The 15920-nt window shown below is 43.7% G+C and overlaps 1 protein-coding gene across 1 annotated transcript in view; it reads left to right on the top strand.

Moving 5' to 3' along the window:
• LOC139409029 (cadherin-related 23) overlaps positions 1-15920 on the top strand; it is a 611517-nt gene that overhangs the window by 272913 nt on the left and 322684 nt on the right. The window lies entirely within an intron of this gene.

Raw genomic sequence — 15920 nt, 5'->3', positions numbered from 1 at the left:
TTGTTGTTGTATGACTAAAACCGAGTCATGTGGGGTTTGTTGGCTGGGTCCAGTTCTTTAACCTTTTATACCACAATGGAGGGGGAAGAAGAGAGAGGGAGAGAGGTGTTTTGTTCTGCAGACTCGTTGTGCAATTTTAGGCCTACTAGAACAGGAGAAAGCAGCACAATCTGATGAGTAAAGTATTTTGCAAAATTATTTTAAACTAGCAACTTATGCACATGTCCACATGCAATAAATGATGCCCATCATTACACTCATGAACAATTATGCTTTTTCAAAACGCAAGATAGGCTACAGAAATCAACTGCGTTTTACACCTGCATTTGGAGCTGAACGTAAGTCAAGTTAGCAGCCAATATCAACTAGGGATATGTCGTGTTACTTCTCTGGAGTCCAGAGCAATCAAAATCATATGGCCTACTTGTAGCGGAGGTTGCAGAGTCAGATGGAAAGCGTGTTCTTTCTGCCCCCGCCATCACTTTGGAGGGCAAGTCTGCCTGTGGTAGCTCTGTTCTTACACACAAATATTGTAAAAAATCTGCCAGAATATGTTACATCTTCATCTCTTAATATTGACGGTAGAGGTATGTTACTGCTGATTATATTTAGACGTATAACCAGTAGCCACCCAAATTAGGCATATCTGAAATGTGAAAATGATCAACAAAAGGAGTTCGCAGTAGATTGCTAAACTGTATTTCATATGGATAAGAGAGGACGGTATAATGCAGAGAAGGCACTTTCGTCAACTATATATTACAAAAGTAAGAGCAGATCAGTGTCGCTAGTTTACAGCAGGACACATACTACAACGATATTCAACTAATGAGAAAAACTGAGGATACATATCGTACAGTAAATTAATAGAAATATAGAGAGGAATAGATGGAAAGTCATGCAGAGAATTGAGCTCACTTGTATGCAAACCATTTTTTTGCCGATGTTTTCTTACAGTACTCATATTCAACAGGAGTTGCACTTCATAAATTCCTCCGTTATTTTACGATCTGGCACACTCAGACGAGAGTGCTCTGAAATCGTAGTAGATAGAGTGAATTTACGAAAACAGCCAAATATTGTTAGCCATCTAGGTGTCCCCGTGATACAGTCTACTCAATGGGGAGAGCATGAACGGCAACAACACCCAGACAGTGTCCTCTTTAGTTGTCACAACACTGTGACAAAGGCTGTGTGATTTGGTGCACTCGGCTCTCAGATACGTCCGTGTCCGTATGACCTCTCAACAACATTGTTCCATAATGTTACAGTATTAGCTAAACCTGTTCACTTTACTAGTAGTATGCAAATGTTTGGTGGCACAGAAAAAAAAGAAAATGATGTGAGTCTGGTAAAATAATCTGTGGTATTGTGTAGGCTATAGCAATGTTTTATTAGTTAGCTAGGGTTTGAGATAGGTATATCTAGCTGTCTTATTTGTGTTTGTTCAATGCCTCAATTGATTTTATAAACTATATTGGATATATGGTGGTACAGATACCTGGTTCAAATCAACCCAAGACGATGAACCCTGAAGATTGGACAAAATGCATGACAAGGTGGCCCAGAGGAAACTAGCTGTTCTCAACCCCTACATTGCCCAATTCTTCCAACAGCTCACTGAGTTTAATTGAAGACCTCTAGTGAGGTAGGTACACACACACACTTAATATGTCCCTTGTCACTTGTCTTTTTACCTACAGAGTAACAGCCCTGGTGCTCTCTGGCTACTATTATATTTTTTTTTTTCTTGTCCTAGGGGTGAGAAGAGGTGACCCAGAACTGAGGAGGATTGTTTCTGAGCCCCATGAGGAACACCTTATGCTGCGTGGATGTAACGACGTTCGTCTGTAGGAGGAGAAGCGGACCAAAAAGCAGCGTGGTGGTTACTCATGTTCTTTAATGGAAAACTGAACGATACATGAAATAACTCAAATCTACAAAACAACAAACGGAACGTGAAAACCTATACAGCCTATCCTGTGACAACAAACACAGAGACAGGAACAATCACCCACAAACACACAGTGAAACCCAGGCTACCTAAGTATGATTCTCAATCAGAGACAACTAATGACACCTGCCTCTGATTGAGAACCAAACTAGGCCGAAAACATAGAAATGCCCCAAAACATAGAAAAACAAACAGACTGCCCACCCAACTCACGCCCTGACCATACTAAATAAATACAAAACAACGGAAATAGAGGTCAGAACGTGACAGTACCCCCCCCCCCAAAGGTGCGGACTCCGGCCGCAAAACCTTGACCTATAGGGGAGGGTCTGGGTGGGCGTCTGTCCACGGTGGCGGCTCTGGCGCGGGACGCGGACTCCACTTCATCATTGTCTTAGTCCGCCTTATTGTCCGCCTCCGTGGCTTTCTCACCATGGCCACCCTACTCAATGACCCCACTGGACAGAGGGGCTGCTCGGGACAGAGGGACAGCTCGGGACAGAGGTGGGGCAGCTGCTCGGGACCGAGGGGCGGCAGCAGCCTGGGACAGAGGGGCGATAGCAGCTCGGGACAGAGGGGTTCTGGCGGCCCCTGGCTGACTGGCGGCCCCTGGCTGACAGGCGGCACTGGCGGCCCCTGGCTGACTGGCGGCACTGGCGGCCCCTGGCCGACGGGCGGCACTGGCGGCCCCTGGCCGACGGGCGGCACTGGCGGCACTGGCGGCTCCTGGCAGACGGGCGGCGCTGACGGCGCTGGGCAGACGGGCGGCGCTGGCGGCGCTGGGCAGACGGGCGGCGCTGGCGGCGCTGGGCAGACGGGAGGCTCAGCTGGCGCTGGGCAGACGGGAAGCTCAGATGGCGCTGGGCAGACGGGAAGCTCAGATGGCGCTGGGCAGACGGGAAGCTCAGATGGCGCTGGGCAGACGGGAAGCTCCGGCAACGCTGGACTGAGTAGCTCTCGTAGTGCCGAACAGGCGGGAGACTCCGGCAGCGCTGGAGAGGAGGAAAGCTCTGGTAGCGGCGGAGAGGCGGGAGACTCCGACAGCGCTGGAGAGGAGGGAGCCCCTGTAAGGATGGGCCGGAGAGACAGCCTGGTGCGGGGAGCTGCCAACGGAGGGCTGGTGCGTTTAGGTGGTGACGGATAGACCGGGCCGTGCAGGCGCACTGGAGCTCTTGAGCACGTGTCATGTAAGCCGGCCCAAGGAGACGCACTGGAGACCAGATGCGTAGAGCCGGCTTCATGGCACTTGGCTCGATGCCCACTCTAGCCCGGCCAATACACGGAGCTGGAATGTACCGCACCGGGCTGTGCACCCGCACTGGGGACACCGTGCGCTCCACAGCATAACACGGTGCCTGCCCGGTCTCTCTAGCCCCCCGGTAACCACAGGAAGTTGGCTCAGGTCTCCTACCTGGCGTAGCCATACTCCCCGTTAGCCCCCCCCCCCCAAGAACTTTTTGGGGCTGACTCTCAGGCTTCCATCCACGACGCCGCGCTGCCTCCTCATACCGGCGCCTCTCCGCTTTCGCCGCCTCCCGTTCTTCCTTGGGGCGGCGATATTCTCCTGGCTGAGCCCAGGGTCCTTTACCATCCAAATCTTCCTCCCATGTCCATTTCTCCAAATAGTGCAGCCTCTCCCACTGCTGCTGCTGCTGCTCCTGTTGCTGCTGCCTCTGTTGCTTCTCCTGCTGCTCCTCTTGCCGTTGCCCGTTACCACGCCGCTTGGTCCTGTTGTGGTGGGTGATTCTGTAACGACGTTCGTCTGTAGGAGGAGAAGCGGACCAAAAAGCAGCGTGGTGGTTACTCATGTTCTTTAATAGAAAACTGAACGATACATGAAATAACTCAAATCTACAAAACAACAAACGGAACGTGAAAACCTATACAGCCTATCCTGTGACAACAAACACAGAGACAGGAACAATCACCCACAAACACACAGTGAAACCCAGGCTACCTAAGTATGATTGGCCGAAAACATAGAAATGCCCCAAAACATAGAAAAACAAACAGACTGCCCACCCAACTCACGCCCTGACCATACTAAATAAATACAAAACAACGGAAATAGAGGTCAGAACGTGACAGTGGACTTCTCTCTCCTGGATGCTCTCCTACCCAAACTGTCCTGTTGTGTGTTTCACCACCTTTAAATCCCCTTTCCTCGAATAGAGTTGCCACTGATCATGGATCTAGGATTGTACCCAATCCTAATTTTAACTCCACCTCCATCTCTCTTTGTCTCTCACCCACATCCCACACAGAGGCACACAATATAGTTTTTAAATTAGTGTTGTAAAGATGCTCTTATTTGGTTACATATGTGTTAATTAACGGTTGTTACTTCTATTGTCAATTATGTTGTTCATTTGTTGTTAATGTTGCTACCAATTTGAATAAATGTATTTTATGTACAAATGCATTATTTTTCTTACATTTAGATTTGAAGGATAATATTATTGTAAATTTACAGCAGGGATGCTGTCATATGTTTTACAGTATTAAAAAGTCATGAATTAGATGTCATTGTGTGTCTGGTCCCTGTGGTAGAGGGAAATCGTAAATTATAGTGCTGTACTAAGCCCTTATGGAGCTGGAGCCTGTAGGCTTGATCAAGTCACTATCAGTTAAATAGATCACGGATATTGAAGGATGATGATGCAGCGCCCGGATAATGAGGTAGGAGGATGAGGCGGGGAGGTGGGAGGATGATGCAATTTGGTGTGTGTGTATATTTGTGTGCGTATTTCCACATGTTCGTGTGCTTGCGTGCGCATAAGTGTGTGTGTGTGCGCCTGTGTGCTTTTGTAAGTCTTCTACGTCTCATATCCTCGAGTGTCCTCAGAGGGTGTGACTTAGTCCTGTGGGACTCGTCTCATTAGTTCAGTAATTAAGAAAAACAAGGTTTTAATTGCAGAGATGATTTGTGTTAATGATCTGGAGACCTGGATCAGGATATCCTCCCTCTCTCTCTCCATCAGAGGGGTAATCTGGGATTTGATGCATACAGTAGATTGTGACGCTCTATGAGCTCTGGATCTGTTGTTGATGGGTGTGTGTGCGTGTGTGCATGGGTGTGTTTTTGGGGGGGTGGGCTAAGAAAGAGGTTGGGTGTGTTTGAGCAGTAAGGGTAAAGAAGCTCACTGTAGATGAAAGTCGGCGATTGATGTCGGGAATGTGCATCTGCGACAGATGACTGTGGTGGTTTTCAAACAGCAAGGCTAAGATCAACATGCAAGTGTCAAAATTGCTGCTATTGTTAATAAAAGTTCCCTATAAATGTCTAAATACGTTTCTCGAAACCACCCATATCACGCACACGCAAACTAAACACATAACGTGTGTACAATTAATTGGTTAGAGTGAGGTCTCAAATATCACTTTGATTTGTATCCCCTGTTGCTTCAGAATCGCGGCAAAGTTGGTTCCTGTTTCAATCACATCTTTGGTCACGTTCACTTGGGCCAACCAAAAACACCCTAATGATTGGTTGACAAATAGTGCCTCCCACAATGCAGGTGATGGCTGCAAGGTGCAGTTGGTGATAAGCAACTGCAGCGACTTGAAGGAGACTTCATCAAAAACTGCATTTAAAAAATAAAATTATTTAACCAGGTAGAACAAGTTCTCATTTGCAACTGCGACCTGGGCAGGATAAAGCATAGCAATTCGACACATACAACAACGCAGAGTTACACATGGAATAAACAAAACAAAGTCAATAATACAGTAGAACAAAAGAAAACAAAAAGTCTATATACAGTGAGTGCAAATGAGGTAAGATATAAGAGAGTTAACCTCTCTGGGGTAGGCGGGACGCTTGCGTTCCACATGGCCAATAGCCAGGGAAAATGCCGAGCGCCAAATTCAAATACATTTATATAAAAATCAAACTTTCATTAAATTACACATGCAAGATAGCAAATTAAAGCTACACTCGTTGTGAATCCAGCCAACATGTCAGATTTCAAAAGGCTTTTCGGTGAAAGTATAAGATGCTATTATCTGATGATAGCACAACCGTAAACAATGAGAGAGTAGCATTTTTCAACTCTGCAGGCGTGACACAAAACGCATAAATAAAATATAAATCATGCCTTACCTTTGCCGAGCTTCTTTTATTGGCACTCCTATATGTCCCATAAACATTGATATATATCCATCGATATATATCCAAAATGTCAATATATTTGGCGCGTTTGATCCAGAAAAACACCGTTACGCAACGTCGCAACAAAATATCTCAAAAGTTACCTGTAAACTTTGCCAAAACATTTCAAACTACTTTTTAACCTGTTGCGTCGACCAAACCCGGATCCGGGATTCTATTTACAGACCTAAGCTCATTACCATAATGCAACGTTAACTATTCATGAAAATCGCAAATGAAATGAAATAAATATGCCATCTCTCAAGCTTAGCCTTTTGTAAACAACACTGTCATCTCAGATTTTCAAAATATGCTTCTCAACCATAGGAAAACAATCATTTGTGTAAAAGTGGCTAGCTAGCATAGCATTTAGCGTTAGCATTAGCGTTAGCATCCAGCACGCAAGATTTCAACAAAAACATAAAAGCCTTCAAATAAAATATTTTACCTTTGAAGAACTTCGGATGTTTTCAATGAGGAGACTCTCAGTTAGATAGCAGATGCTCAGTTTTTCCAAAAAAGATTCTTTGTGAATTCGAAATAGCTCCGTTTTCTACATCACATTTGGCTACCAAAAAAAAAACGAAAATTCAGTCCTCAAAACACGAACTTTTTTCCAAATTAACTCCATAATATCGACTGAAAATATGGCAAACGTTGTTTAGAATCAATCCTCAAGGTGTTTTTCACATATCTCTTCAATGATATATCGTTCGTGGAAGCATGGTTTCTCCCCTCAATCAAATGGAAAAGTACAAGCAGCTGGCGTTTGCGCACCGAATTCCACGCAGGACACCAGGCGGACACTTGGAAAATGTAGTCTCTTATGGTCAATCTTCCAATGATATGCCTACAAATACATCACAATGCTTGTCCCAACACCTTGGGGAAACGACAGAAAGTGTAGGCTCATTCCTTGCGCAATCACAGCCATATAAGGAGACAATGGAAAACAGAGCTTCAGAGATTCTGCTCATTTCCTGCTTGACGCATCATCTTGGTTTCGCCTGTAGAATGAGTTCTGGGGCACTTACAGACAATATCTTTGCAGATTCTGAAACTTCAGAGTGTTTTCTTTCAAAAACTGTCAAGAATATGCATAGTCGAGCATCTTTTCGTGACAAAATATCGCGCTTAAAACGGGAACGTTTTTTATCCAAAAATGAAATAGCGCCCCTAGAGATCCAACAGGTTAATACAACTTTAGGTATTTCGAAACGTATATAGTCAATCAAATTGAAGACGGGATGATCTGTGTTCAATACAGGAGCAAAACAAACTGACGCTACTTTTTCTGGTTACGCGCCTCTATCAAAAGGTTCACATGAAGTGACGTTCGTTCCGAGCTATGGTACTTCTTCGTTACACAAAAGAAAAACCTCAACCAATTTCGACATCCAGTGGAAGCGGTAGGAACTGCAGGAAAGTCTATTAGAATTCTGGATTCCCCATGAAAACATATTGAAAAGACAGTAACTTAAAAAAAATATATCTGAATGGTTTGTCCTTGGGATTTCGCCTGCTAAATAAGTTATGTTATACTCACAGACATGATTCAAACAGTTTTAGAAACTTCAGAGTGTTTTCTATTTAATACTAATAATAATATACATATATTAGGATCTGGGACAGAGTAGGCGGCAGGACAGTTTGGGCACACTATTTATCCAAAAGTGAAAATGCTGCCCCCTACCCCAAACAGGTTAAGGCAATAAATAGGCCATGGTGGCGAAGTAATTACAATATAGCAATTAAAACACTGGAATGGTAGATGTGCAGAAGAGGAATGTGCAAGTAGAGATACTGGCGTGTAAAGGAGCAAGATAAATACATAAATACAGTATGGGGATGAGGTAGGTAGATAGATGGGCTGTTTACAGATGGGCTATGTACAGGTGCAGTGATCTGCTGTGACAGCTGGTGCTTAAAGCTAGTGAGGGAGATATGAGTCTCCAGCTTCAGAGATTTTTGTAGTTCGTTCCAGTCATTGGCAGCAGAGAACTGGAAGGAAAGGCGACCAAAGGAGGAATTGGCTTTGGGGGTGACCAGTGAGACATACCTGCTGGAGTGCGTGCTACGAGTGGATGCTGCTTTGGTGACCAGTGAGCTGAGATAAGGTGGGGCTTTACCTAGCAGAGACTTGTAGATAACCTGTAACCTGTAGCCAGTGGGTTTGGCGGCGAGTATGAAGCGAGGGCCAATCAACGAGAGCGTACAGGTCGCAATGGTGGGTAGTGTATGGGGCTTTGGTGACAAAACGGATGGCACTGTGATGGACTGCATCCAGTTTGTTGAGTAGAGTGTTGGAGGCTATTTTATAGATGACATCACCGAAGTCAAGGATCGGTAGGATGGTCAGTTTTACGAGGGTATGTTTGGCAGCATGAGTGAAGGATGCTTTGTTGCGATATAGGAAGCCAATTCCAGATTTAATTTTGGATTGGAGATGCTTAATGTGAGTCTGGAAGGAGAGTTTACAGTCTAACCAGACACCTAGGTATTTGTAGTTGTCCACGTATTCTAAGTCACAGCCATCCAGAGTAGTGATGCTGGACAGGCGAGCAGGTGTAGGCAGTGATCGGATGAATAGCATGCATTTCGTTTTACTTGCGTTTAAGAGCTGTTGGAGGCCACAGAAGGAGAGTTGTATGGCATTGAAGCTTGTCTGGAGGTTAGTTAACACAGTGTCCAAAGAGGGGCAAGAAGTATACAGAATGGTGTCGTCTGCGTAGAGGTGTATCAGAGAATCACCAGCAGCAAGAGCAACATCATTGATGTATACAGAGTCCTCCTGAGGATTGAACCCTATGGCACCCCCATAGAGACTGCCAGAGGTCCGGACAATAGGCCCTCCAATTTGACACACTGAACTCTATCAGAGAAGTAGTTGGTAAACCGGGCGAGGCAATCATTTGAGAAAACAAGGCTGTTGAGTCTGCCAATAAGAATGTGGTGATTGACAGAGTTGAAAGCCTTGGCCAGGTCAACAGGTCGATGTATACGGCTGCACTGTAATGTCTCTTATCGATGGTGGTTATGGTGTCGTTTAAGGCCTTGACCGTGGCTGAGGTGCACCCATGACCAGCTCTGAAACCAGATTGCATAGCGGAGAAGGTACGGTGTGATTCGAAATGGTCGGTAATCTGTTTGTTGACTTGGCTTTCGAAGACCTTAGAAATACAGGGTAGGATAGATATAGCAGTCTGTAGCAGTTTGGGTCTAGAGTGTCTCCCCATGTGAAGAGGGGGATGACCGCAGCAGCTTTCCAATCTTTGGGAATCTCAGACGATACGAAAGAGAGGTTGAAAAGGCTAGTAATAGGGGTTGCAACAATTTCGGCAGATAATTTTAGAAAGAGAGGGTCCAGATTGTCTAGCCCGGCTGATTTGTAGGGTTCCAGATTTTGCAGCTCTTTCAGAACATCAGCTATCTGGATTTGGTTGATGGAGAAAAGGTCAGGGCTTTGGCGGGTTGCTGTGGAGGGTGCCGGGCAGTTGACCGGGGTACGGTCAACTGCCCGGGTATAATTCTCAATTATAGTGGATTTATCGGTGGTGACAGTGTTTCCTAGCCTAAGAGCAGTGGGCAGCTGGGATGAGGTGCTCTTATTCTCCATGCATGACCTTTGATCAAATACGTTCTGTAAAGTTCACGCAGTCAACAATTGTTTTCCTCATAATGCAACACTACCTTTTTGGGATATGGGGCAGCATTTTCACTTTTGGATGAATAGCGTGCCCAGAGTAAACTGCATCTGTCCCACGTGCTAATATATGTGTATTTTTATTAGTCCTAGACAGGGTAAAAGGTAGTGACCAACGATGGCCACCGACTATACAGAATTGATCCGATCTAACGTGCTCGTTGTGTTAACTTCTTGACGCTACCCATCCCTGTCGCGGGATCATTTTCGTCAGCAACCGCTGAATAGCATAGCGCAACAGTCAAATAATATTACAAAAAAATATTCATATTCATGAAATTACAAGTGCAATATTGCAATGCACAGTTTAGCCTTTTGTTAATCCACCTGTTGTCTCTGATTTTGAAATTATGCTTTACAGCGAAAGCAATCCAAGCGTTTGTGTAAGTTTATCGGTAGCCTAGCATAGCATTATGTACACTTAGCATCAGGAAGCTTGGTCACGAAAATCAAAAAAGCAATCAAATTAACCGTTTACCTTTGATGATCTTTGGATGTTTTCACTCACGAGACTCCCAGTTACACGGCAAATGTTCCTTTTGTTCCATAAAGATTATTTTTATACCCAAAATACCTCCATTTGTTTGTCACGTTATGTTCAGAAGTCCACAGGAAAGAGAGGTCACGACAACGCAGACGGAAATTCCAAATAGTCTCCATAATGTCCACAGAAACATGTTTTTTATAATCATTCCTCCGGTAGTTTTTAAAATATACATTCGATAATATATCAACCGGGTGTGTAGGTTCTTCAATAACACCGGGAGAAACAATGGCCGCTTGACTCTGTAGCGCAAAACTCACTCTGAGAGCCCTCGCCTATCCACTTACGCAATGTGATCTTTCACGCTCATTTTTTCAAAATAAAAGCCTGAAACTATGTCTAAAGACTGTTGACACCTTAGGGAAGCCATAGAAAAAGGAATCTGGTTGATATCACTTTAAGTGGCGGATAGGCATGCATAGGAACAGAGATGTTTCAAAATAAGAGGCACCTCCTGATTGGATTTTCCTCAGGGTTTCGCCTGCAATATCAGTTCTGTTAAACTCACAGACAATATTTTTTAGAGTTTTGGAAACTTTAGAGTATTTTCTATCCTAATCTGACAATTATATGCATATTCCAGTTTCTGGGGCTGAGAAATAGGCAGTTTCAAATGGCCAAAAACAAAAATACTGCCCCCTACACGCAAAAAGTTAAACTGCCTCTTTGCTTGAAATCATGGGGAAATCAGCCAAGACCTTAGAAAAAAATTGTAGACCTCCACAAGTCTGGTTCATCCTTTGGATCAATATCCAAATGCCTGAAGGTACCATGTTCATCTGTACAAACAATAGTACGCAAGTATAAACACCATGGGACCACCATGGGATCATACTGCTCAGGAAGGAGAGGCATTCTGTCTCCTAGAGATGAACCTACTTTGGTGTGAAATGTGCAAATCCCAGAACTACAGCAAAGGACCTTGTGAAGATGCTGGAGGAAACAGGTACAAAAGTATCTATATCGACATAACCTGAAAGGCCGCTCAGCAAGGAAGAAGCCACTGCTACAAAACCGCCATAAAAACACAACAGTGGTAGGCCTGATCACTGACAACGATGACAAAGCCTATAGGGAGGAGGTCAGAGACCTGACCATGTGGTGCAAGGACAACAACCAAGTCTGTAATGTTTCGCAAACCCTGCCACATTCGACGAGAGTCGGAGCCGGTGTAGTACGATTTGATCTTAGTCCTGTATTGAAGCTTCGCCTGTTTGATGGTTCATCGGAGGGCATAGCGGGATTTCTTATAAGCTTCCAGGTTAGAGTCCCGCTCCTTGAAAGTGACAGCTCTACCCTTTAGCTCAGTGCGAATTTAATCCATGGCTTCAGGTTTGGGTATGTACGTACAGTCACTGTGGGGACGACCCCCTTGATGCACCTATTGATAAAGCCAGTGACTGACGTGGTCTACTCCTCAATTAGCACTTTTTTACTACCAAAAAATGAACAGGTGGGAACTTATTTGAAAAGAGATTAAACATCAAGGTTATCTGATGTAAGTGCGAGGTCCTCTGTTACAAAGAATTTTAAATGTTTATGAACAAAAATGGACACTCCTCCCACTCTTAATGTTCTACAGTGGTGAACAGCATTATAAGGAGACATGTCATAAAGCATGGTTGTCTCTTCGGTCAGCCATGTTTCTGAACGGGCAACAATGGAAAATTCATGACTGAGAGTAGACAGATAATGAACAAGGTGATCATGATTTTTAGGAAGACTGCGAACGTTCAAATAAAAGGTAGAAAATAAGCATCTCTTGGAATTGGATAAACTGCTATACAGGTTGTTAAATTGCTTAACATTATATGATAGACTTATTTCTAGTAAATATCAGGAAATTTGAAGCTGGATCAACACATTGTGTGTATTGTTTTTTATTATTGTATTGCTTGATATTACTGTAGTGTTGGAGCTAGAAACACATGCATTTTGCTGCACCTGCAATAACATCTGCAAATCTGTGTACACTACCAATACACCGTGATTTAGTTTGATACTGTTTATATTTAGGTGCCAGAACTTTCACCCTGATTCTTATGCAAAGTACAGCACACATTACCCCAGCCCCTAGTCCTGGAATCAGTCCCCCCTGGCCCCTCTTGTCCCTCAAAGCCTATGTCCCATACCCAGAAAGACAGACAGACAGACATGCATGACAGACACACAGACATACATCCATGATCAAACAGGCTTGGTCAGGGGGATGCACAGTACATCACAATGATGACCTCCGGGACTGCCAGTCTTGCCAGTCTGAATGCCCAGATGAGGCCCATGCAGCCAGCCCCACACACTCAGCTGTCTCAACTTCTGTGGCTGTAGGTGGAGTAATCTTATGGAGCCATGAAAAGATATGGACAAATGTTCAGCTGTGCTTGTTTGTACAGTATTGAGCACCACAGGCAAAAACTCAACCTGTCTCTTACTATATCTCTCTCGTGCACACACACTGACAGAACTAATCCACATCTTAAGCGTCTCTCTCAACATTCCAACTAGAGTAGTAGGAGTTAAGGGTTTGAGTATGCATTATGATTTTAAAATGCAATTTAAAACACAAGACTCCCATTTTCTTTTACTGTATGAATAAGTTTGTCCAAGGCTAGAGGCTGATAAAACGCAAATGTGTCTTTGCATATAGCATCTGTAGCCAAAGGCAAGCAGGTGTGTGACCCAGTGACCGGAGACTGAGGGGTGGAACTGAACCTTTCACCTCCTCCCATCTGGCCTGTCGCCCAAACAGCCAGCCTGTCCCCCCTCAGAGTGTGTGTGGATGCGTATGTGTGCATGAGTGTGTGTGTGTGTGTGTTTTTGTGTGTGTGTGTGCGTGTTTGTATGCATGTTTGTTGGAGACAGACAATGGTAGATTGGGAGGGGGGGGGGCTGCTGGCCTTGTCGTACAACTGCCCCAGCACACAGGTCAGCCAGGTACAGCCACAACATTTCCCGCCTGGACGCACAGATAAGCAAGAAAAGGCGATTACTTCCCACCATCCTCCTCTCATCTCCACACATATCTCTATCCCTCAGTGTGGCTAGATACTCTGATTCCCTTTTCTTCAGGCTTGGGTCTGTAACTCTGTATCAGCTACAAGCTGTAACATTGGCTAAGGCTAATACCTGCTTATTTTATAGGGAGCTCTGAAGTCTGCCCGGGGGATTTCTGTAAGTTTTTCAGTTAGCCACTTTGGGGCTAACAGCGCTCAGACTGGGTGCTTCCTGTAATCTCTCTGAGGAGAGGATGTGTAGTTCACTGGGGGTCCATCCCAAAGGGCACCCTATTTCCTATTTAGTGCACTTCTTTTAGCCAGGGCCCATAGAGTGCCATTTGGTACACAGATACATCTAAGCCCTGTTATGATTCCATTCAACTATGAATACAATAATAAATAATCAACATCTCTATATAATATAGTAGCTATACAGATATTATACATATTATGTAACAGTAATATAGGACCCATACTTATCAGTTAGTCTGTCTGTTAGAAGGTCATATACACACTACATAATAAATACAATGTCTTGGGACTGTCACCAATGCACACACTATCATCAATGCAGATGCCTATCAATACTGTGAGTGTGTGTTACTTATTCATATTTTATTTAATTCAGCAGAAGCCTGAAAAACAAAGGAGCAATCTGTTTGAAATCCAGACATATGTTGGTTCAAAGTCTTACAATCCACTACAACATGCTCCTTTCAAAGCTGGAATCCTACACTCAGAAAAAGTAAAACGACTACAAGAATCAAAGACCGAAGTAGAAGTTGAAATGTAGAACAGAGAAATTAGGTTTGAGATACTATTCCACGATAACTTTAAAAAAAACTTTCTCAAGATTTCATGAAAGGGGTCAGCCAAATGGATCAAGGTAAGGAGGAAAGGGAAAACATTCCAGTTGAGTAATCTTCTGTAGAGTGGCTAGCAAACAGACAGATGTGACTGTAACTTGTGTTGTTAACACACTACCAGTGTACATCCCAAATGGCCCCTTTTCCCTGGTCAAAAGTAGTGCCCTATATAAGGAATTAGGGTGCCACTTGGGAAGCTGCTCTCCACTTATCTCCTTCCTTATCCACATTGTTATTACTGGTTCATCTTGAATATTTATTTCTCTCGCTATTTTTTTCCACTAACTTTCTAAAATACATTTGAAAGATACCGACTCATCATAGTAGCCTAGCCCATAGATCTATATGTTTTGATAAGGTTTGTATCACCTAAAGCGGCCAAATATCTTCTTTAAATGATGCACATTAATCCACTTTACAAGGGGTGTACAGCCTAACTGGCATACACAAGCAGTTTCAAGTTTGGGGAAGATCATTTTCACCATAAAAATGCACCTTTTATAATCAAGGCATAACATGCATAATCGCATTTGCAGTCATTTTTGATAATGATGTTTTCCTGCTAATGGAAAATTTGTGCTTATAGCCTACTGTCATGTGCTCATTGCTGCGCTTATAATGTGAAGAATAGACTAATAGTTTAGTTAAGCTAAACGTTCTGATCTGTTGCGTCAGCCACATTGCGTAAAAAGGTTTTTTGATGCTAGTGGTTGTATTAATTTAGGATCTATCGCATCCCACAAATGTTTGGAATATGTATTTCTTGCACAGAATAGAACAGGTTGACTTTTGTACTTACGGGGGAGAGTAGATTGACATACATGTAGGCTAATGTTTTTGCTGTTTTTTAGGCCTACTCATCTTGTTGGCTGACAAAAAGTAAATGTGGACAATTCTTCCAATATCTTCCATATGCACCTAGATAAGGACGTGCGCAGTTGCGTCCCTGATGTGTCTGTCTTCACTTGTAGCCTGTGAGAAAGACCAGATAATGCCACAGAATTCTAAGCAAATATTTTCTGCTAAATGAACTAGTGTAGTCCAAATCCAATTTGCATAGCCAGATCAGGACCTCACATAAGGACAACTCAAGAGTACGCTATTCTGTTCTTCTGAAATATATTACATTTTCTTCATATCATAAATAATGGATTTATTGTGAAGGTGTAGACTATATTACCTGAATCTATTAGACTTTTTAAAATGTAGATGCTCCAAAGGTCTGCATCAATGGCTCGTAGGCTATGTTTGGAAGCCAGGAGATACTAAATATATTTATGTTAATTAACGGTCACTTACCGTGAGACCGACAGTTATTTGCTTGACCGCCACATCCCTTGTCAGAACCTTGTTAAAACATTGGGAAAACATCTCTCCTTGGCTTAGTCATAGTAACTCTCGCTGCATGCTGTCCTCCAAAGCTCACTGCTGTGAGAGTCATTGGCTACGCCCTGAATCACACAAGATTCCATAGTGCTCAACTTTTTTGTGTGTGACAAAGTGGTGCACTAAATAGGGAATAGGGTGTGATTTGGGACGCAAAATAGTGTTATTGTCATCACTTTGCCACACACTTGATTGAACTCACCAGATATGTCTGTTTCCAGTTCTCAAAGCACAATCCCCCCCAAAAATAATTACACGTGTACAGTATGTTCTCCACTTTTGTGATTCAATGCACTCTTAGCAAACAGATGTTGCTCTTAG

This window comes from Oncorhynchus clarkii, chromosome 1 (assembly GCF_045791955.1).
Source record: "Oncorhynchus clarkii lewisi isolate Uvic-CL-2024 chromosome 1, UVic_Ocla_1.0, whole genome shotgun sequence".
Taxonomy (NCBI): domain Eukaryota; kingdom Metazoa; phylum Chordata; class Actinopteri; order Salmoniformes; family Salmonidae; genus Oncorhynchus; species Oncorhynchus clarkii.
This window is presented reverse-complemented; position numbering and strand designations above follow the sequence as displayed.